Genomic DNA, 23,128 nt, shown 5'->3' on the forward strand with positions numbered 1-23,128 from the left:
TGGTTTTGGCATGCTCCGATTTTGTTGTCAATTACAACAAATCTAAGCAGTATTTTCAAAGTCATATGACTTTTTTTTTTTACTCAGCACAAGTTCAGCTAATATCCACACAGTATGTATGTCATGATTGTACTTAAAAAAAAAAAAAAAACACAGATAAATGAAGGATGTTGTAAAAAGCAGTTTTAGAACGGTGTTAGAATATGTGAAAAGCATATTACCTTACCCATGCAGGGTTTTCATTAGTAACCGATTGCCGATCAAAATCATTGGCTGTAATGACGTCTGAATCGGTTGTTTTTCGGCCAAATGCAATTTTTCCGTAATTGTTTGAGCTTTCGCGTCCGACTTGTTTGATAAGGAACGCAGTTACTTGTGCGCCATTTGGTTGCTGAGGCTGTGTACATGTGACTAAGATAAAAGGTGGGAAGCGATTGGCTAATCCTTCTTACTGTATATCGCCCAATCATTTAGCACGTATTAAATTATAGCATATCACGTGGTTCCCACATGGTAAGATGGTGACCCTATCCTGTATGGTATAGCGTGATGGTGACCACAAAAAAACGAACGCGAACACTGTTCGATTTTGGCTTCGCAGAAAAAACTGGTAAGTCTCGTGGAAAATGCCCAGTAGTGTTCTCCATGGGCGCTTACCCTGCACTTCAGGGTACCCTTCGATAGCTCAGTTGGAAGAGCGGAGGACTGTAGTTGCTTACGATGGCCATCCTTAGGTCGCTGGTTCGAATCCGGCTCGAAGGAAGCGTTTGTTCCGACAGAGCGTCTGATGTTATGGGTGGCACGGTGGTGTAGTGGTTAGCATAGTTGCCTCATAGCAAGAAGGTTCTGGGTTCAAACCCAGCGGCCGGCGAGGGCCTTTCTGTGTGGAGTTTGCATGTTCTCCCCGTGTCTGCGTGGGTTTCCTCCGGGTGCTCTGGTTTCCCCCACAATCCAAAGACATGCAGGTTAGGTTAATATGGGACGGCCTTGGGCTGAGGTGCCCTTGAGCGAGGCACCTAACTCCCAACTGCTCCCTGGGCGCTGTTAGCATGGCTGCCCACTGCTCTGGGTATGTGTGTGTGCTCATTGCTCACGTGTCTGTGTTCACTGCTTCAGATTAAATGCAGAGAGGAAATTTCACAAGTGTGTGATGAATAAAGTTGTGCTTTCTTTCCTTTCTTTCTTTTTTAAAGTGGCACACCGCCGCGTTATAATTCTGGCCTGCTACCCTTCCCTTGGCCAAAAAAAAGTAACTTCATCAGTATACACCAAATAAATCATAAAGTATTCGCTTTATTATAATTTTGTAACTATTTAACACGCAGAAGACCATTAAACAAATGCATATGGGGCTACCTGAAGTGGCCAAAATAACTAGCCAGCAGCTAAATAACTTTGCGGGTGTTTGTAGCATTATTGTACAACGGTTACGCTCATCTATCGTCTTTTCTGACCATACACAGTTACAATAATCATATAACAGCACACACACACACATCAATTAAGTTCAGGCTTTTTATTTCACATATCCGTGATTGTGTATGCGAGAGCTGCATTTTCCTGTTGCTTCCCTGTGGTTGTTTACTACAGGACTTCCGGGTTCCTGGGTCAAAGGACCCGAACTACAGAGGCCGGGGTGGCTTTGTAGTGCCAGTCTTGGGCACGCTCATCAGCTCATGCATGGATTGGAGTGGTTTCACCCAATTAACATTACGTGTGTATTGTAAAAAATGTATGCATTTATTGTAATTGGGTATTTTGTTTATGCATGGAAGTTCATTTATTTTTCACACACAGAATATAATTAATTCAGGGATGCGCAACAGGCGCATCAGTCTCAACTGAAATGTCAAATGAGTCTCACATTGACAATAAAGAGGATATGTACAGTAAGAATGTGTTAATTTTTTGTAAAATGGTTTTAACAATGATTTAGCATTTCCTATCCATTTATTGGCCAGTTTCACTGTCAAAAAAGCCCAAAGTCCATAGCTTCAGGGGGACTCTGTCCCTCTGTCCCCCCACCAGGGCTCCGCCCCCTCCGCCACCTTTTATGTTTGAAAAGTGGAGAACCCTGCCCAGTTTACATTTTAAAAGTTATTGCTATTTTGCATGTTTGTCGTTATACATTCGATTTCTTCATTCTGCAAGCGTTCGTGTCATGTTCTGATTTCCCAAATCTTGACCGGGCTTTGTGGCATACGAACTGTAATTGCCATGAAACCCAGGAATGACTGTTGAATTTCTATTTCAGATGGACCATAGAGAGCTAATGATTGGCTGTTAGAAATTGTGAAATTTGTTTTCAGCCAGGGGGCTTTGCTCCCCTAGTCCCCCCCCACCAGGGCATTGCCCTGGACCCACATGGGGCCTATGCGGCCCCCATGACCCCCGGCCTAATCTGTTACTTTTCACATTTCATCTGTTGTTTTCCATATTAATGAAAACCCTGCCCATGGTGATGAACCATTTTGGTCACTTGAGGTTCAGTCTTAGCAATGTATCGAGCACAAAAACTTAAATCTGCTCCATTGATTTGGACAATTAACTAGCCATCAAAAAATGTATGTCCTTTTGTTTTAGGATAAAGGGTTGGCAGTGGGAGGAGTATTCAATGAGAAGTGTAAAAAATTCCCATTCCATTCAATGAGAAGAGTGAAATTCCCTCCCACTACCATCTCTTTATCCCATCAGATCAAGTCACAATATTTTTTCACACATTCCAACACAGTTCTAAAACTGCTTTTCACAACAGCATTTCTCTGGTATTTTACTTTATTTTGGTATTTGACTCTATTCGGTGGGTCTTGAAATTAACTCTTGTACTATTTTACTCAGTTCAGAGCCACAACCAACTCTGTTACTCTTACACAATTACCCTGTAATTCTGCTCCCAGTCCAACTCCAAATTTTACTCTCTAAACTCAAAATAGAGCAAAATTAACTATTTTTGAGGAAAATGCTTTTAACTCTGGAAAAATTGCGCAGTCATTTTTCCTGTGTATGCACTACAGTGCACGCATATCAGCTGATCTGCTCATAATAAATAGAATATTTACACTTACTCAAGTTGATCTTTGGCTGGATCGAGTCGAAGTTTAAAAAAAAAAAAAAAAGGCACCGCTCGTAATCAGGTGTTGCGGTTCTCAAGATTGAATTGAATCGCTGTCCTGAATCACCTGAAGTGCATAAAATCCACATGCCATCTTGCAACAAGTTTTACCTCCAAATAGCCTGAACTATGTTAAATAATAATAATAATCATCAGCTTGATTACACTAGCACTACACCAGCTGGAAGGTAACTGGACTGCCGCACTGACAGCACCAAGTCACAGGTAAGCTCGTGTTGGCCTTTGAGAATGCTGATATGAAGAGTGCGTGTATGTATAATAATAATAGGCCTTTTTTCCATGGTCTATCAGATATATTCCATTCAGCTAGCATGATATTAAACTCGTCTTTGACTTGTTCAAGAGCATGATAACTGAATGGAATATATCTGATGGACCACTCAAAGCCAGCCAATATTATTTCATTATTCTATCCACACTCACTGGATATGAGCAATTGCACGCTCTGATTAACTATTCTACTATTAGGCTATCAGCTCATATACCGTGAGTAGCGAAAAACGAAATGGCAGAACGTGTTGCTGAACCAACAGAGGACAAAATAAAAACTCAAAACCACAAAAAAGACAAAAATAAAAGCAAGCAAGCAAAAAAAAAAAAAGGAACAAAAAGTATTTGATAAGAACGCATCTTATTTTTCAAGAATTATCATTGTATTTTTCACAAACTGCGACTATTATTTCGCCAGTTTGTTTACATTCTAAGCAGAAACGATTTTGTCAGACGTTGTGTATAAAGTTTTTATTAACGAATTTGCAAAAAATAAAAATGCTCCATTTCTCAAAATCCAGTTAAATAAAACAGTTATTCCATTCAATCTCATCATGCATGGCTTACAGCCAACTCAGTGCTATGCGCCTCATTGGCCATCAGCTCATGTACGACTCAATAACTTAAATATGTCACTCAGATCTGCGATGTATTTCGTATGAAAAATGTGAGTTTTTCAACACGAGAAGATAAACTTCATATCTACAAGCCAACATGTGATTTTCTTTTTATTATATAGACACGTTCACAAACAAAAACTGCCCAAATTTATCCAAACAATTCATCGATCTCCTCACGAGTGAGAGATTTGTGTCACGGTTTTGGTTCTCCATGAACCGGGTGTAGATCATACGAAAAATATGAGTGGTGCATTTCCCAGTAAAACACTCGTATCCATATGTGTGTAATATAAAATGTAGCGAAAATAGTAAAATCATAATATAATGGAAATGGTGGAATCTTTTTGTAACATTTATAACATGCTTTTCATTTCTAAACTACGATAAGAAGCTGTCGAGGCTAAAGTTAGATCATTTATTTTGGTGGACATTAAATAAAAGTATCAAGGTCAGTTTCTTAGTTTTTTTTTAAACTACTGAAACTGCTTTTTTGATAGAAGTTTGTTAGTAAGGATGTATATTAGGGCTGTTAGTCAATCAATTAAAAATAACTAATTAATTGCAGAGTTTGCAATGAATTAATTACAATTAATCACAATTAAAAACTTGTTTTTTTTATTTGTAAGACTAAAGCTTATTATAGTGCATATTTAAATGTAAAAATCACCAAATTAATTTAGAATAATCAAAAGGTATGCATCCTTCAGGCACCATTGTTTAACAGCATCTTTCAGCACAAAGCTACACACAGAACTATACAGTTGCAGAAAGAAAACTCAGGCCTATAAAATGCCAGCTGATTTCAAAATCAAGGCCACACACACACACACACACACACACACACACACACACACACACACACACACACACAGAGAGAGACAGAAACTGGCAGAAAACACTGTGCTCATGAGTTAGAACCATTTCACTTCCTGGTTTAGTGATTCCCCCAAGGAGTACCACACTCCTGTAACGTAGACTGGCGAGCAGTACAGATGGTTTCCACAGGGTGTTTTGCATGAAGGTGATATTTTAAAGACAAGGTGCTTCGGTGATAATTGAATTCGGCTTTGCAAGCTGTGCAAGTTACTTCTGTTTTCTCAATGGTTCTGTCAGGCAAATTTTTAATATTGAAAATTTCTGCCTAAATCTCCTTCACTGTTTGTCTCCATCTTTAGCTAGGGATGGTCTCTGCTAGGATGAGGTTTTGTGGCATCCATATCATAGTTCAGCCCACACACAGGAAGCAAACAATATATGATCCAATATTACATATCTGTGAGTGGCAAAAGTATGTGAACCTCTAGGATTAGCAGTTAATTTGAAGGTGAAATTAGAGTCAGGTGTTTTCAATCAACGGGATGACAATCAGGTGTGAGTGGGCACCCTGTTTTATTTAAAGAACAGGGATCTATCAAAGTCTGATCTTCACAACACATGTTTGTGAAGTGCATCATGGCACAAACAAAGAAGATTTCTGAGGACCTCAGAAAAAGCGTTGTTGATGCTCATCAGGTTGGAAAAGGTTACAAAACCATCTCTAAAAAGAGTTTGGACTCCACCAATCCACAGTCAGACAGACTGTGTACAAATGGAGGAAATTCAAGACCACTGTTACCCTCCCCAGGAGTGGCCGACCAACAAAAGATCACTCCAAGAGGAAGGTGTGTAACAGTCGGCGAGGTCACAAAGGACCCCAGGGTAACTTCTAAGCAACTGAAGGCCTCTCCCATTGGCTAATGTTAATGTTCATGAGTCCACCATCAGGAGAACACTGAACAACAAATGGTGTGCATGGCAGGGTTGCAAGGAGAAAGCCACTGCTCTCCAAAAAGAACATTGCTGCTCATCTGCAGTTTGCTAAAGATCAAGCCAGAAGGCTGTTGGAAAAACGTGCTGTGGATGGATGAGACCAAAATAGAACTTTTTGGTTTAAATGAGAAGAAGTGTTATGTTTGGAGAAAGGAAAACACTGCACTCCAGCATAAGAACCTTATCCCATCTGTGAAACATGGTGGTGGTAGTATCATGGTTTAGGCCTGTTTTGCTGTAGCTGGGCCAGAAAGGCTTGCCATCATTGATGAAACAATGAATTCTGAATTATACCAGCAAAACCTAAAGGAAAATGTCAGGACATCTGTCCATGAACCAAATCTCAAGAGAAAGGTGGGTCATGCAGCAAGACAACGACCCTAAGCACACAAGTCGTTCTACCAAAGAATGGTTAAAGAAGAATAAAGTTAATGTTTTGGAATGGCCAAGTCAAAGTCCTGACCTTAATCCAATCGAAATGTTGTGGAAGGACCTGAAGCGAGCAGTTCATGTGAGGAAACCCACCAACATCCCAGAGTTGAAGCTGTTCTGTACGGAGGAATGGGCTAAAATTCCTCCAAGCCGGTGTGCAGGACTGATCAACAGTTACCGGAAACGTTTAGTTGCAGTTATTGTTGCACAAGGGGGTCACACCAGATACTGAAAGCAAAGGTTCACATACTTTTGCCACTCAGATATGTAATACTGGATCATTTTCCTCAATAAATAAATGACCAAGTATAATATTTTTGTCTCATTTGTTTTAACTGGGTTCTCTTTATCTACTTTTAGGACTTGTGTGAAAATCTGATGTTGTTTTAGGTCATATTTATGCAGAAATATAGAACATTCTCAAGGGTCCACAAACTTTCAAGCACCACCGTGTGTTTTTTTTATTTAAGCTATAGCTATATATGAAAATTTCACTCAGTTTCAGTGACTGCTTTGCCCTAGGCAGGGTCATGGTGGTTTCAGAGCATATCCACAAAGCAAACCTATATACTGTAATGCACACAAAGTTTATGATAATATTTTTGATGCTGTTTTTGCCATACTGCCCAATCCTACTCTGTTCATCAGAGATGCGATGCTAGTGTTAGTACTCAGTTCTGCAGGCCACGTGATCAGTGTTCTAGAAGATATAGCACGTACTGCTCTGGCTTGTATTTCGGGCCTCTCTTAGCTATGTGTCAAACCCTTCTCATTTTCCAGTCAAATACAGACCTAAGAGAAAAAAAGTGGGTTAGGCAGTCAAGAGCAGTAACTGTAAGCAGAGCATGAGAAACAGTGGGAGGATATGCAAGTGAGCCTGTTGAGATGCAAGTGTGGTGTGTGTGTGTGTGTGTGTGTGTGTGTGTGTGTGTGTGTGTGTGTGTGTGGCATGTAGCCTCCAGTATCCCCTGATAAGTAAAAAGAGTCCAGCTCCCAAGAGTCCATTGCTGACCCCAAACATACTTTCAGAGATGGAAAACGTCCTACTTCTGCTCATCATGACCCACTTACAGAATTAGCGAGGGACCGTGGAGTCTGTAACACGAGCATGAGTGAGTGTACCGAGCTAAATACACCAACAGACTAAAGGTGGATAGCAGCAAAACCAACATCGCTCACTAACTAGTCATTCATTCTTTATCCAAGCAGTATCACAGTGTGTATACGTGGAGCATTCACAGTTGTCCTGCTCAGTTATTTGTCATCATCATCATCATTCGACCGCTGTCAAGATAGGCCCCATAGCGAAGCACTGTGTTGTCTATCAGACACTACCCGAGCTAATTCCTCAAAGACCAAACTGGAGTCTCTGGATAAAGTATCAGGAAATGTTAAAGGTCTACCATGCCCAAAAAGGGGAAATAATCTCCACAGAATGACATCAGAGATGATCTGATCTTTTGCTCGGAAACAATGGCCGGCAAACCTAGCTCTCTTTTGTGACCCTGTTCTAGAGATGGACGGGACTTCACCATAGATCACAGTTTTGGTTGGGTGGTCTTTCCAGGATAGATTTTGGAACCGCATTAGCAGTCTTGTATATCTGCCATCAAGGCGCTTTTCAAGTTCTTTACTAATAGTCCGGGTTTCAACACCATAAAGTAGTATGCTTTCAACACAGCCCCGAAAGAAACTAACCTTGGTAGATTTGGCGATGTCTGACTGCCATATATGATTTAATATGCTGCATGCGGCCCACGCTTGACCCTTTCTTGATATAAAGTCCTTTTTTATTGTCAGCAACAAAAGATCCAAGATATAAAAAAAAAAAAAAAAAGTCATTCACCTCTTATAACAGAACCATCTCTTGAGCAGATTGGATTGTGATCCCCATCTTCATTTATAGCTATAAATGGCAGTTATTTTATGAATCATTGTTTCATTCATAACCCATTAGCCAGGCTTGTAGTACTCGAGTCCAGGACTCGGACTCAAGTCTGACTCATGCCCTAATTTTAAGGACTTGTGACCTGACTTGGACTTGAGCACAGTTGACTTGGACTCGTGCATTAACTGCATTCGGATTCATAAATTGGAGAGATGAGGACTCTGATTTTTTCTTTATTTTTTGTAACATGCCATAATAATTTGGCAAAAGATATTTATATCTACATTAATTTTTATGCTAATTTCATGCAAAAGAATGCACATTCACCTGTTCTGGAGCAAACTAACGTTAATGGCGATAAAATGCCTGGAGAGAATGCCCCCAAGATTGTCCGCTTCGCTTATACGGACTTCTTGTGCAGTGGGGGGGGGGGGGGGGGGGGGGGGGGGGGGGGGGATGCACTACGTGTTCCATATGCAGAAGAACTGTCGAGGAGACGACGGGGACAACCTCGAACTTCAATCGTCATTTGGCAAGACTCCACCCAGAGAAGGAAGTGACACGCTATGTTCATTGCTATGTTGATAGCGGGGCTTGCTGACTGAAGAACTAGCTAGTGTTAACCCTCTCTCATGTTATTTGCCCTGTTGATAGTGGGCGGGGCTTGCTGAGCAATGAACAAGCTTTTTATCTGTAGCCTATTAACTAAAATGAGGCAGTCAAGCAGGAACGTTAGTCCATCACAGTAGCAGAGACGGTTTCATATAAAGGCAACAAAGCCACAATCAAATGGTGTGGTTGGAGTCTTATTCTCGGACTCGACGCGAAATTTTCTTTAATGACTTGGACTTGAACACTGGGGACTCGAGACTGGACTCGGACTCAAGGCTTAGTGATTTGACTACAACACTGACATTAGTTTATTGTTCATAGCTTGGTCTTTTCAAGCAACATGTCTTGGTCTGCTCACATTGAAAAACAGATTACCAAAATCAATAAACACCTTGGTCTAATGAAGCAAATTAAACATCTCTTAACTAAATTCGCTCGACTGTTGTATTTCAGTAGCTTAGTTCTACTGCTCTTTGATTATGGTGATATTGTGTGGGGAGATAGACATCATCATGCTGATGCAATCACTTCAAATTCTGCACAACAAAGCTGCCAAGACGATCTTGGATCATCCCCTACAGTCTGTGACGGTTCTCAGTCATCCAGGTCATTGTAAACCGTAAGCAATCGAATTTACTCTGACACTTTAAGACAACAAAGTTCTTACTAATGTCTTTTTGTGAGCCAAAAACTAAACGATGCACTGAAGCTGCAAGAGGAAAAACCACAGATTATAAATCAGGAACAGGTGATGTATAGTTTCAGATGTGACTCTTGTGGTGAGAGTTATAATGGTTACACCTGTAGACACTTGCATGAGCGTGTCGAAGAGCATAAAGTCATGTCTTCAAGTATTGGTAAACGCTACAGGACGGCTCATGGGACTGCATCGAGAGACATCAATAGGAACTTTGTTGTCTTAAGAGAAGTGTCAGAGTAAATTTGATTGCTTGTTGTACGAAATGCTCTATATTAGTGAAAGACCACCAACTCTCAACGTGCAATCAGACTCCTGACAAGGCCAAACTTTTTGTTTAGCATTATGCAGTGTTGTACAGTAGTTGAGTCACTAAACCTTGAGTCCAAGTCCAGTCTCAAGTCCCCACTGTTCAAGTCTGAGTCAAATCCAAGTCATTAAAGAAAATTTCAAGTCGAGTCCACTATTGATCTGAGTCAAGTCTGAGAACAACACTCCAACCTTATTTGACGATGGCCGTTTTAGCCCCATTAGCATTAATTTGCTCCTGAACATGACGTATTCTCTTCGCCAGGGAGTGCGAAGTATTCCGTCAGAGATGGTTGGGAGACGGATGCAAGTGCAGAAGGTGTGTTTATTAATACAAGTGAAGACAGGTAAATAATCCAGAACAGCGGGCAAAATCGTGAAACAGGCAATAGGTCGAGCGAGGCACAAACAGGCCATCGTAGACTCGGGAGAATCAAAGATGAGAAACAGGAAATCAGGAAACCAGGAAAACAAACAAGGAAATAAGGCTCAGTAAAGTATCAGCAATGCAACTCAATACTTCGCAAAGCAAGTGTGTTTTCACAGTTTTTATACAGGCACGCTGATTGTGCCTTAAACCTGTGCAGGTGCGAGTTGTTTGCGGCACGTGCGAGTTTCCGCTTGGCATGCACACTGTCCGGAGTGTGCCCAAGAATCTGATGCACGTGCCAAGGCATGCAGGTGTGACACTCTTGCACGAAATTAGTACAAACATTAACGTAGATATAAATATCTTATGCCAAATTCTCATCTCATTATCTCTAGCCGCTTTATCCTGTTCTACAGGGTCACAGGCAAGCTGGAGCCTATCCCAGCTGACTATGGGCGAAAGGCAGGGTACACCCTGGACAAGTCGCCAGGTCATCACAGGGCTGACACATAGACACAGACAACCATTCACACTTGCATTCACACCTGCGGTCAATTTAGAGTCACCAGTTAACCTAACCTGCATGTCTTTGGACTGTGGGGGAAACCGGAGCACCCGGAGGAAACCCATGCGAACACGGGGAGAACATGCAAACTCCACACAGAAAGGCCCTCGCCGGCCACGGGGCTCGAACCCGGACCTTCTTGCTGTGAGGCGACAGCGCTAACCACTACACCACCGTGCCACCCTTATGCCAAATTATTATGGCATATTGCAAAAAATAAATAAATAAATCCGAGTCCTCGTTTACAATTTATGAGTCCGAATGTAGTTAATGTACGAGTCTGAGTCCAAGTCATCAGTGCTCAAGTCCAAGTCAAGTCACGAGTCAGACTTGAGTACTACAAGCCTGGCATTATGCTAATCTATTTTTATATACGTTTTGATGTTGACTTAGTTTACGCACACTTGCTTGATAATGGTGTCTGAAGCCTAGGTCACAACAGGCTGTATGTGCTCCTACGGCCGGTCTATGTGCAAAAAAAAGCAAGAAACGCACGGAGGGCGCGCATGTGACGTGCTGGTTTTCGAGCCGTAGACTGGCCGCAGAGGTTCTTTGTCATGTCAAACAAACTCTACGGGCGCTTACGGTTTTTTTTCAGGTTGAAAGACAAACTTACGGCCAACGTGCGTCTTTCTTCATGAACAAAAAAAACGCAGCGATTTGGGAAACGCCAAAAATCGCACGGCCAAAAAAAAAAAAAAAAATCGTACGTCCGGTTGTGACCTAGGCTTGAGCAGCACCGAAACGTTGCACTCTTTGCCTTAATTTTTAGTACATTTTGGTTTTTTTTCTAAATCTTCACTTAAGGAATAATAATAATACATCTGTTTTTCATTTTGTTATGCCATTACGTTGGAGATGGCATGCAAGAACAGAAAAATTTTAAGATACTGGTTCTGCTCAGAGCAAAATCAAGTGATTTTTTTTTTTTTTTTTTTAAATTCCAGCTCTGAGCCCTGATCAACCCATAGACAGTCTCCTGTAAAATAAACTCCAAGGTAACAAGGAATTAAATCCAGGTGAGAGAGGCCATCTGGACATGTTTTAATTTGGCAGCGAGAAGGACTCCTAGACCGAGACAGTCTTGAGTGCAGTGTACCATGTCCATGTCAAATGCTTTTTTGACACTGTCAGGGGTCAAGCAATCTATTAAAAGTGAAACCGGTTCAGTCGCTGGTGATTTATAAGGATCATTCCACTGTCAGACATAAATACCTACTGCGGTTTTCTAAACTGTGCTTTGAGAAAATCATAAATATGTGTCTTCAGTTCTAAGGCAGGTATTTAAACAGACACAACCAAGAGGTTCTGTCAAGTGAAGAATGTGTAAACTAGAGCTAATCCTAAAGAGCTGTAAGATTTTCCAAGGAAACCACAAGAGATGTCCAAATTCTCAATTCAGAGCTCTGCTTCAGGATTTAGGGCACATTCCTGGATGAACTATTATATTTTGTGCACTTGTATGTGCATTTTATTGTATGTGTATTTTAAAAAATAAAGAAATAAAAAGAAATGCTGTCGACCAAAAGCGGCTTAAAAAGATAATGAAATGAAATTAATGTTTCAACATGAAAAAATTCCTACAAACAGCATTAAGCCATCATAAACGAAACAAAGTCAGTATTTGGTCTCAGGTACAATGAGTGCAGTTTTATAAGGAAATGAGTTGTAGGTTTTACTGAGCATCTTGCAGAACCAGCCACAGTTCTTCTGGATACTTTGACTGTCACATTTGCTTCTTAATTTGGCACCAAAACCCAGTAGCCTTCAGATTAAAAAAAGAAAGCGTAATGAAAAGTGGTCCCTTATGTAATATGCTGCTCAGATACAAAAAATTCTGTAACATTTAATTTTGTGCTGGGAAACGAATGTTGGGGCCGCACGGTGGTGTAGTGGTTAGCGCTGTCGCCTCACAGCAAGAAGGTCCAGGTTCAAGCCCTGTGGCCGGCAAGGGCCTTTCTGTGTGGAGTTTGCATGTTCTCCCCGTGTCCGCGTGGGTTTCCTCCGGGTGCTCCGGTTTCCCCCACAGTCCAAAGACATGCAGGTTAGGTTAACTGGTGACTCTAAATTGACCGTAGGTGTGAATGTGAGTGTGAATGGTTGTCCATGTCCATGTGTCAGCCCTGTGATGACCTGGCGACTTGTCCAGGGTGTACCCCGCCTTTCGCCCGTAGTCAGCTGGGATAGGCTCCAGCTTGCCTGCGACCCTGTAGAACAGGATAAAGCGGCTAGAGATAATGAGATGAGAAACGAACGTTTGGAACTCTAAACTGTTTTTGTACTGACCTGATAATGTAGAAGTCATAAAATAGAAATCCATAACAAAGTATGTATGAAAAAAAGACTTTTGCACAGTACTGTATGTGATTCAGTCCTTTTCATGTTTCAATTAAAGGGGAACTGAAGGCACATTTTTTTATCAAAATTCTATTTCTCATTTTATTAAATGTAGGAATGCATTTTTCATAGCCATTTTGTCACTGCCATAACAGGTTATGAGTGTTTTTGAAATACGCTATGTCAGTCCATATGTCAAAGCAACGGCCGTAAACAAGATTCGTTGAGACCTGTGCGAGACATCATAGGACAGAAGTAAAACGTACAGTGGAAATCAAAGTGATCAACATCTGCCAACGTTCCCTGTGTCTGAAATTGCTCACTCGTTCACTACTCCTTACATAGGGAGTAGTGAATGAGTGAACGATTTCGGACACAGGGAACGTTGGCAGATGTTGGTCACTTTGAATTACTATACAGAGGACGATATAGTGAGCTCATTGGTAAAATGAGAAAACACTTTCGGACACTAGTCCGTCGCACTGGTACGGTATTTACGTCATTACTGTCGCACAATTAAAACGTGCCAGGTCAGGCGGCTGGTGGGTTTTCAAAATAATAAATACATATTAAACTGAGCATATTTCCCACATTAATCAATACAAAGTACCTGCATGGGCGGCACGGTGGTGTAAGTGGTTAGCACAGTCGCCTCACAGCAAGAAGGTTCTGGGTTCGAGCACAGTGGCTGGCGAGGGCCTTTCTGTGTGGAGTTTGCATGTTCTCCCTGTGTCTGCATGGGTTTCCTCCAGGTGCTCCGGTTTCCCCCACAGTCCAAAGACATGCAGTTAGGTTGACGTGGGGTGGCCTTGGGCTGAGGTGCCCTTGAGCAAGGTACCGAACCCCTGACTGCTCCCTGGGCGCTCTGGTGTGGCTGCCCACTGCTCTGAGTGTGCGCGTGCGTTCACTGCTTCAGATGGGTTAAATGCAGAGGATGAATTTCACTGTGCATGTGACAAATAAAGGTTTCTTCTTTCACCTTTCAGTTTTTTTTTTTTTTAAATCAAGGCTGAATACTTTCTTCTTTGCCGCTGCCTTTTATTAAATCAAATTTGAGACTTTTAATTTGATTTCTTTCAGCGCAGACAGCACTACAAAATGGCGTCCCCACTATATAGTGCCCTATATAGTGAGTAGGGAGCGATTTCGGACACAGGGGTTGTCAAAAGACGTGCGCGCCCGCTTTCGAATGCTGATGTAATCGAGCCGAAAGTTTTTCTTGTTTTGATAGCAATCAGGAAAGTTTGAAAAAAGTAGGCAGTAATCGTCATTTAAACTCCTTTTTGTGCATGATTTCATTTGGAAAACAGTTTTCAAAATGGCGGCACTGACACCTGGCTGACACTTCACGTTTCGAAGCCTCGCACAAGTCTCGTGAAGATCGCGCGGATGAGCGACACCTGCCATGGACCAAATGAACTACATTGAACATGGCTAAAAACCAAATAGGCTGATAAGTACAATATTTAATTGCAATTAGTTGTCAATACGAGTCATGATATAAGGGTTACTAAAGCCGAAAACGTAATTGAATAACATGTTAATTAAGAAATAAAGCAAGTTTAAAAATGACTTCAGTTCCCCTTTAATAGAAACAAGAAAACACACACACACACACACACACACACACACACACACACACACACACCCCTGTACTTTTCCATTAGATCTAACAGTTAACATTAAGCAAACACAAATACACAACCTACAGATAAACAGTACAGTTTTACTTCAAGGGTGGATCCATTGTATATTCAGTAGCTAGCCCTTTGGGCAAACAATAATTCCTGTCTGCATGGTCATGTTTTAGGCTGCTGCATTAATACAGACTAAGAATGTTTGTGCCTTTGACAAACTAATTGTTGGCTAAAGTTCTGGCTATAACCTGTGATGTTCTGTCCTCATGTTGTACCAAAAACATATTATTCAAATCTGGTTCGTGACTATTTTCTCTGGATATGTTTATCTGCGGGCGGCACGGTGGTGTAGTGGTTAGCACTGTCGCCTCACAGAAAGAAGGTCCGGGTTCGAGCCCCGTGGCCGGCAAGGGCCTTTCTGTGCGGAGTTTGCATGTTCTCCCCATGTCCGCGTGGGTTTCCTCCGGGTGCTCCGGTTTCCCCCACAGTCCAAAGACATGCAGGTTAGGTTAACTGGTGACTCTAAATTGACCGTAGGTGTGAATGTGAGTGTGAATGGCTGTCTGTGTCTATGTGTCAGCCCTGTGATGACCTGGCGACTTGTCCAGGGTGTACCCCGCCTTTCACCCGTAGTCAGCTGGGATAGGCTCCAGTTTGCCTGCGACCCTGTAGAAGGATAAAGCAGCAGAAGGATAAAGCAGCTAGAGATAATGAGATGTTTATCTGCAAAAATGGCTGCATGTCGTGCAGAAGAGAGTTATATGGTGGCTTTGCGCTGGACTTTATTTTTGCTCAGTTTCATCAGTGTGCATGCTAATTCATCCATCTAGTAAAACAAGTTGCACCGTCAGCCATATCAAACCTCAGCTGATGTGAGCAGATGGTTGATTTCAGAAGCATGGCTGCATTGCGCCATCATGACGTACTATATTATGTTTAAACATCACAACGTTCCAAATGAAAAGCTTTTGTTTTGCTAAAAATCAATAAAGAGTAGTTGTTTTTTTCCCCTAATTGTTGAACTTATTTGTCCAGTGGAGAACTACAAATTAAAACCTAATATCTCAAACCTGAAATCTGTACAGGGTAAGCAATGGCCTCATGGTTAGAGAAGCAGTTTTGGGACCAATAGGTTGTCGGTTTGATTCCCTGGACTACCAGGAATGGCTGAAGTGCCCTTGAGCAAGGCACCTAACCCCCAACTGCTCCACAGGCAGTTCTAGATATGTTGTACAGTATGTCGCTCTGGATAAGTGCGTCTGCTAAACGCTATTAATGTAATGCAATGCATGTCCCAGGCACCCGGGCTACTGATTTGTCCCCAAGGGAAAATTATGGCAAGTAACGTAGTGTTGAGACAAGTGGAGAAAATTCCAGTCTTGATCTCCAAAACAATCCCAGAGAAGCCTCCAATACCCACCAGTGAATCTTTCACCACCTTCCCAAGTACTCACAAACTCTTACTCCCACACCATCACTACCTCACAACCTATAAAATCACTTTGCTAATCAGCAGTTCCTCGCTGACCAGATCTTGATTAGGCAAATCTTCAACTACTCTTCATTTCAAATGCCAAAACGCCCTCAGATATTTCTGTACATTGTTTGTCAGTCAAATGACTGCAACTGGTTTTATCTTAACGGTAGACTACCTTTCATATTTTTCAGGTGTACAGGGTTTTTTCTAGAAAAATTTAGTATGAGGACGCTCACCATGGCGAGGGAGCGAAGCGGGGGGGATGGTGCCGGTTGTCCGTCCCCCCCCCCGCCGTGTGAAGCCTTTGAAAAATTGAGGCTACAATTGAGAGGGAAATTGTAACAAATTGTCTGTCAACATTGAAAAAGAAAGAAGTAATCTTCTGCCCCAGACAGTCTTTGGCTTTCTTCCATTTCGTGCCACGGGATGACATCTTTAAATGCCCAAGTGTCAACAAAAACAACTCGCGAACTACTTCTGTCAAAAGCTCCCGCGCCGGTGGGTGAAAGGTCATTCAGTCTCGAGAAATCTCGCTCTACAAGTCAGCTGACCTTGTATGTAACCCATGCCAAATCTCGTGACAGCAGCCGCGACAAGTAAACAACTAAACAACATGGCGCCTCAGTCTGGAAAACGCCAATTCGGATTGTTTTTGCACTGTCTGGCGGTGTATCTACTATGATTGGAATATTTTTGGAGTAATTATAACGTATTTGATGATCAGACACATTGTCACGTGGTGTTGCTGGGATGTTTTAACGGAGAAAAGATCGTTTTGAGAAAGATTGCATGTTGTGCAGTAGCATATAAGTGCATGGCCTAAGTGTGACTTGGGGTTCAATCAGCATTTCGGTAAGGGGGCGCACGCCGAGAGTAAGAGGGCACAGCGCTCCTGTTCCCCGGTTTAGACGAAAGCCTGGGTGTAGGTCATAAAAATAATTTTCCCGATGCCCAGTTATTTTTGTTTTAATGGACCAAAAGCTACTGAATTCGAATCGGACTTCCGATTTTATTAGTTTTTTTTAAAAAATAGAACAATTAATGAATTTAGGGCCACGTTAGCCTGGGCCCGCCCATCCTAAGCGTGACGCAACACGAGGGCCTGTTGCGAGCTTAGTCTGGCCAGGCAAGCTATCTCCAGCTCTTCCAAGCTCCGGAAAAATCGGGAGCCAATCAACTTTGAGCATCTCCAACGGCCCTGGGTAGAGGCGTGTTCAAGGCAGTGACGTAGTAGAACTGTGACCGGAAGCCATAGATTGTTTACAGAATCATGCTGTATTGAAAGCATTCAACGGGAAGTTCTCATTGAAAACGGAGCGAAGAGCAGCCCTGGAGGTATTTATTGAAAGGAAGGACGTTTTCGCCTTGCTCCCGACCAGCGTCGGTAAGAGTTTAATCTACCAGTTAGCCCCGCTAGTAGCCAAATCAATGGGGCTCAGTGAGAATCCTATCGTCGCGTCACATACGTCAGAGGAAAGAGTGATGTGATTGGTTTAAGCTTCGTCACAGCCTTTTCTGGCTTCAACCAGTAGCAAACTGAGGCATTTCAGGGAGGCGGGTCAACCACAGGCTCTGGGAAACGGTTGGGCTGAATATCTTGGCCAGACCAATACCTCGTAGAACTTTGAAGTCGCGTTAGCCAGACTAGGGCCACGTGGCCCTAAATTCTCCGATATTTTTTCTTGCTTCATCATGACCCAATTCAAGATACTATGTCATGCATCACACAGTGGGCTTTCCCCATTCATGCAAGGCATTGTGGGATACAAATTTGAAACAGGAGAGAAAAACAGAGGGCGTGAATGAAACATGAAAGATTGACTACAGTAATGGAAAACGAGAAAAGATGTTATGTTGCGAAGGAATGGAAACACAGGACCAAACTAATAAATATCAGCCATCAGTGAGCACCTCGGTGTGATCAGCTGATCATTTAGCGACAAAATGATGCAACTGTCAGTGCACGGTCAAGGTAAACCTGTAGATGGCAGTAATGTAACACTGGATGCCAGCTGCCGTAAAACCCAAAAGAAGAAGAAGGTAAACCTGCACATGTGCACATGGACTTCCTCTGTCTGCTTGACTGCACGAAGCAAGTGATTTCATGCACATTATTTGCTAGGGAATCCCCTCAAATTAAATAACTTCCCAGCCACAGAATGGTGGGGTTTTTTTTGAGATATTACAGAAATAAACATACATCACAATGACCATATTTCAGAGGGAACTAAATTTCACCAATTTTATGAAATCGAAAGGCCATCTAGCTTTAAACACTTTTAAACTATGGTTCTGACTGTAGTTGTGAGATCCATCCAAGCATAACGAACAAGTCAGCTTGTGCGAACGTCATGTGCCAATTAAAAGTATTTCTAATAATCCAAACATTCCCCAAGCAATATTCACTGAGCTGTGGTTCAATGGGAGCAAACAAGCAGATGTAAATCCTAAACAGGCCTGATGTTTGTCTCTAAAATAAATCAAGTCTGATCTAGCGATTCTTGCTGGAGTGATCAGCTAAATTTAACCCAGATCAGGCTACCACAGTGCCTTACAAGCTTCATTCCCACTGGGATACACTCGCATTACTGAAGTTGGACACGTTTTGCAAAGTGAAAGGTTGTGAAAAGCTTTTTCATGACCAAGAGGAATCAATCCTCAAAAGATGTAGAGATGAAAGTGCAATTCATAGCCTTGTGGTTACTAGCACTGACCCTTAAAGCTGAGCTCCAACTTTTACAATAACCTCTTGAAACAATCAAGTCTAATGCTGTGTTTGAAGACAGGTTGCCATTTGTAATTCCTCACCTACAACCAGTAAGTAAACTTGAAATCTAAACTCTCTTTTTCAACTACCGCTTCCTTCCCTGTTTACAGAGTGACGTCAAATCACCATTCCACGCAAACGGTGGACAACGTAAAGTCCCCCCCTCTCTCTTTACTTTTAAAATTAGTTTATAGCAGTATTCACTTTGGATCAATACCCAAACACAGTACTTGGTTAAATCTAGAACACTGGCCATACTAGCAGCTTCTAGTTGGCTAGCTTGTTCCTAAACTACAACCCCGATTCCAAAAAAGTTGGGACAAAGTACAAATTGTAAATAAAAACAGAATGCAATAATTTACAAATCTCAAAAACTGATATTGCATTCACAATAGAACATAGACAACACATCAAATGTCGAAAGTGAGACATTTTGAAATTTTATGCCAAATATTGGCTCATTTGAAATTTCATGACAGCAACACATCTCAAAAAAGTTGGGACAGGGGCAATAAGAGGCTGGAAAAGTTAAAGGTACAATAAAGGAACAGCTGGAGGACCAAATTGCAACTCATTAGGTCAATTGGCAATAGGTCATTAACATGACTGGGTATAAAAAGAGCATCTTGGAGTGGCATCGGCTCTCAGAAGTAAAGATGGGAAGAGGATCATCAATCCCCCTAATTCTGCGCCGACAAATAGTGGAGCAATATCAGAAAGGAGTTCGACAGTGTAAAATTGCAAAGTTTGAACATATCATCTACAGTGCATAATATCATCAAAAGATTCAGAGAATCTGGAAGAATCTCTGTGCGTAAGGGTCAAGGCCGGAAAACCATACTGGGTGCCCGTGATCTTCGGGCCCTTAGACGGCACCACATCACATACAGGCATGCTTCTGTATTGGAAATCACAAAATGGGCTCAGGAATATTTCCAGAGAACATTATCTGTGAACACAATTCACCATGCCATCCGCTGTTGTCAGCTAAAACTCTATAGTTCAAAGAAGAAGCCGTATCTAAACATGATCCAGAAGCGCAGATGTCTTCTCTGGGCCGAGGCTCATTTAAAATGGACTGTGGCAAAGTGGAAAACTGTTCCGTGGTCAGACAAATCAAAATTTGAAGTTCTTTATGGAAATCAGGGACGCCGTGTCATTCGGACTAAAGAGGAGAAGGACGACCCAAGTTGTTATCAGCGCTCAGTTCAGAAGCCTGCATCTCTGATGGTATGGGGTTGCATTAGTGCGTGTGGCATGGGCAGCTTACACATCTGGAAAGACACCATCAATTCTGAAAGGTATATCCAGGTTCTAGAGCAACATATGCTCCCATCCAGACGACGTCTCTTTCAGGGAAGACCTTGCATTTTCCAACATGACAATGCCAAACCACATACTGCATCAATTACAGCATCATGGCTGCGTAGAAGAAGGGTCTGGGTACTGAACTGGCCAGCCTGCAGTCCAGATCTTTCACCCATAGAAAAGATTTGGCGCATCATAAAACGGAAGATACGACAAAAAAAGACCTAAGACAGTTGAGCAACTAGAATCCTACATTAGACAAGAATGGTTTACATTCCTATCCCTAAACTTGAGCAACTTGTCTCCTCAGTCCCCAGACGTTTACAGACTGTTGTAAAGAGAAAAGGGGATGTCTCACAGTGGTAAACATGGCCTTGTCCCAACTTTTTTGAGATGTGTTGTCATGAAATGTTAAAAAAAAAAAAAATCACCTAATTTTTCTCTTTAAATGATACATTTTCCCAGTTTAAACATTTGATGTGTCATCTATGTTCTATTCTGAATAAAATATGGAATTTTGAAACTTCCACCCACATCATTGCATTCCGTTTTTATTTATAATTTGTACTTTGTCCCAACTTTTTTGGAATCGGGGTTGTACATGCTATTGTCGACTCTTATTGCTGTACTGCAATTTCAGTCCAAAATATTGCATGAATGTTTTTAGTTCACAATAGTAGAACAGTACCAATAGTCCCTCAGGCCTGTAATCGTAAAAGTGCAGTTCAAGTCAAGTCAAGTCTATTTGTATAGAGCTTTTAACAATAAACATTGTCACAAAGCAGCTTTACAGAATTTGAACGACTTAAAACATGAACTAAGTTTATCCCTAATCTATCCCCACTGGCTTTTTATCAGCTTTATGTGCTCTGCAAGTGCAAACAAAAGACACGCTTTTGTGAAGGCGTTGATTTTTTTTCCCTATTTCACACACAGTACTGTGCAAAAGTCTGAGGCAGCCTTTTATTTTATTCATACAAACTTTGTTATAGATTTTTCTTTCATGACTTTTACATTATCGAGTCAGTACAAAAACATTTTAGAGTTCCAAATGTTCATTTTCCAGCACAAAATTAAATGTTACAGGGAAAAAAAAAAACAAGTTTGTATCTGAGCATCATACTACTGTACAAAAGAGCACTTTTCAGATTAAAAAAGAAACTAGATAGAACTCGACGCCAACGGCGTCAATGGGGATGCCTCCGCCTGGTAGACTACACGCCTTATTAAGTTGTGATTTGGGGATGGACATTTGACCTCACAGTAATCCTGACCTGGTGAAATTACTTGTATCAGCCTTGGAGATATTGTGTTCACAAGGTTTTCGGACAGACATTTGACCTCACAATGACCTTGACCTTATACCTTTTGATCTCAAAATCTAAATCAGTTCATGTTTGTCCCAAAGCGCACAAATAGTGAAAGTCGGGGGCGTGTGTACGGGGGGGGGCAGGGGTGGGCAGTGCCCACCCTGAGATAAGCCTTGCCCACCCTGATAAATTGGTTGCCCATCCTATAAAAAACGCCTGTGAATATCATCACAATATGCGCGATTTTGCTCGGAGGTGGCGTCTTGTGTTCTCCTTTAAATCCATTTTGCACTCTACTGCTTTCTCATTGGCCATTTCGAAAGGGAAGGGGGGGTGCCCTGCCCACCCTATATATAAAAAAGCTGCGTGCGTGTTCGCTCTACGCACATGCGGTAGTAGCAAAGTCAGTGTGTACGGCAGTACTGTAGATTCCGAGTTAATAGTTAACAGTAATACATTGCTTACTTTCCCTTCTGATAGTCATGCATAGGTTTCTCATTAAAAAGCAGACACCCTCACCCCCCGTGCCCAGCACTTCCTCCGATACTGAGGACGTTTCTCAGCCCAGCACCTCTGCCCTCAACCAAAGTTGCCTCAACACCGTGCTAAGCGCTGCATCTTTGTCGGTGGATGCTAACATCGTACATGTCTCTGTTCCCATTGACGCTAGCACCTCTGCTACAACAGATATTACCGATAAAGATGCATTGCTCTGCACAAATGTTACAGGCATACAGTCTTCCGTTCCCCTTGATTTAAACACGGATAGCCCATCTCAGCCCATTCTAAAAATTTATCCAAAACGCCTTTTTGGCCAAACCTACCGGTCATTTAGTGCAGGCTGGTTTCAGTCACGCCCATGGTTGGAATATTCAGTCTTGCAAGATGCCAGCTTTTGCTTTGCCTGTCGCAAATTTAGTTTAAATTCGGACAACATATTCACCAAACGTGGGTACACTAATTGGAAAAAGGCTCTGGAAAAAGACGGTGGCTTTAACAAGCACGCTTCCAGCCTTGTGCACATTAGGGCGATGTCCGCCTGGCAGGAGTGTCAACGCCGTGGAGAGACAGGAGAAAGTATCGTTCACCTTCTCGGTCAAACTCAGATTGAAAAGAACAGATACTATGTAAAAAGTGTAGGTGAAGTCATACAATTCCTCGCAGTAAATGAACTGGCTTTTCGGGGGCACACTCACGGGGCTGAGAATGAGGAAGGGCTTTTAATCCGGCTGTTCGAGTATACACTCCTCAAAGATCAAAAACTGAAGGATATCGCAAAATGCATCCCCGAAAATGCTAAATACATGTCTAACACCATCCAAAACGAGATACCATATTTTCTGGACTATAAGCCGCTACTTTTTTCCTAGGTTTTGAACCATGCGGCTTATACAAAGGTGCGGCTATTCTGTGGATTTTTCTTCCACCGCTAGGGGCGCTCTAACCGGAAGTAGAATCAAAAATAAGATTGACGAAAAATCAATGCAAAGAAGAATTAGCAGATCTTTAGCAGATAGAACACGCACGACAAATTACTAACTGGTAATTATTTTCAAATCCAGCAAAGATGATTAAAGTGACTTGTGG

The 23,128-nt window shown here is 42.0% G+C and overlaps 2 protein-coding genes and 1 non-coding gene across 12 annotated transcripts in view; 2 read left to right on the forward strand and 1 right to left on the reverse strand.

Moving 5' to 3' along the window:
- Positions 1 to 23,128, reverse strand: part of limch1b (LIM and calponin homology domains 1b) — a 322,052-nt gene that overhangs the window by 274,616 nt on the left and 24,308 nt on the right. The window lies entirely within an intron of this gene.
- The window catches only part of LOC132890503 (transmembrane O-methyltransferase homolog), a 57,914-nt gene that overhangs the window by 2,436 nt on the left and 32,350 nt on the right, over positions 1 to 23,128 (forward strand). The window lies entirely within an intron of this gene.
- Positions 675 to 762, forward strand: trnay-gua (transfer RNA tyrosine (anticodon GUA)). Its single transcript is given in 2 exon segments — positions 675 to 711; positions 727 to 762. It is a non-coding gene; the product is annotated as a tRNA-Tyr (tRNA).

This window comes from Neoarius graeffei, chromosome 8 (assembly GCF_027579695.1).
Source record: "Neoarius graeffei isolate fNeoGra1 chromosome 8, fNeoGra1.pri, whole genome shotgun sequence".
NCBI lineage: Eukaryota > Metazoa > Chordata > Actinopteri > Siluriformes > Ariidae > Neoarius > Neoarius graeffei.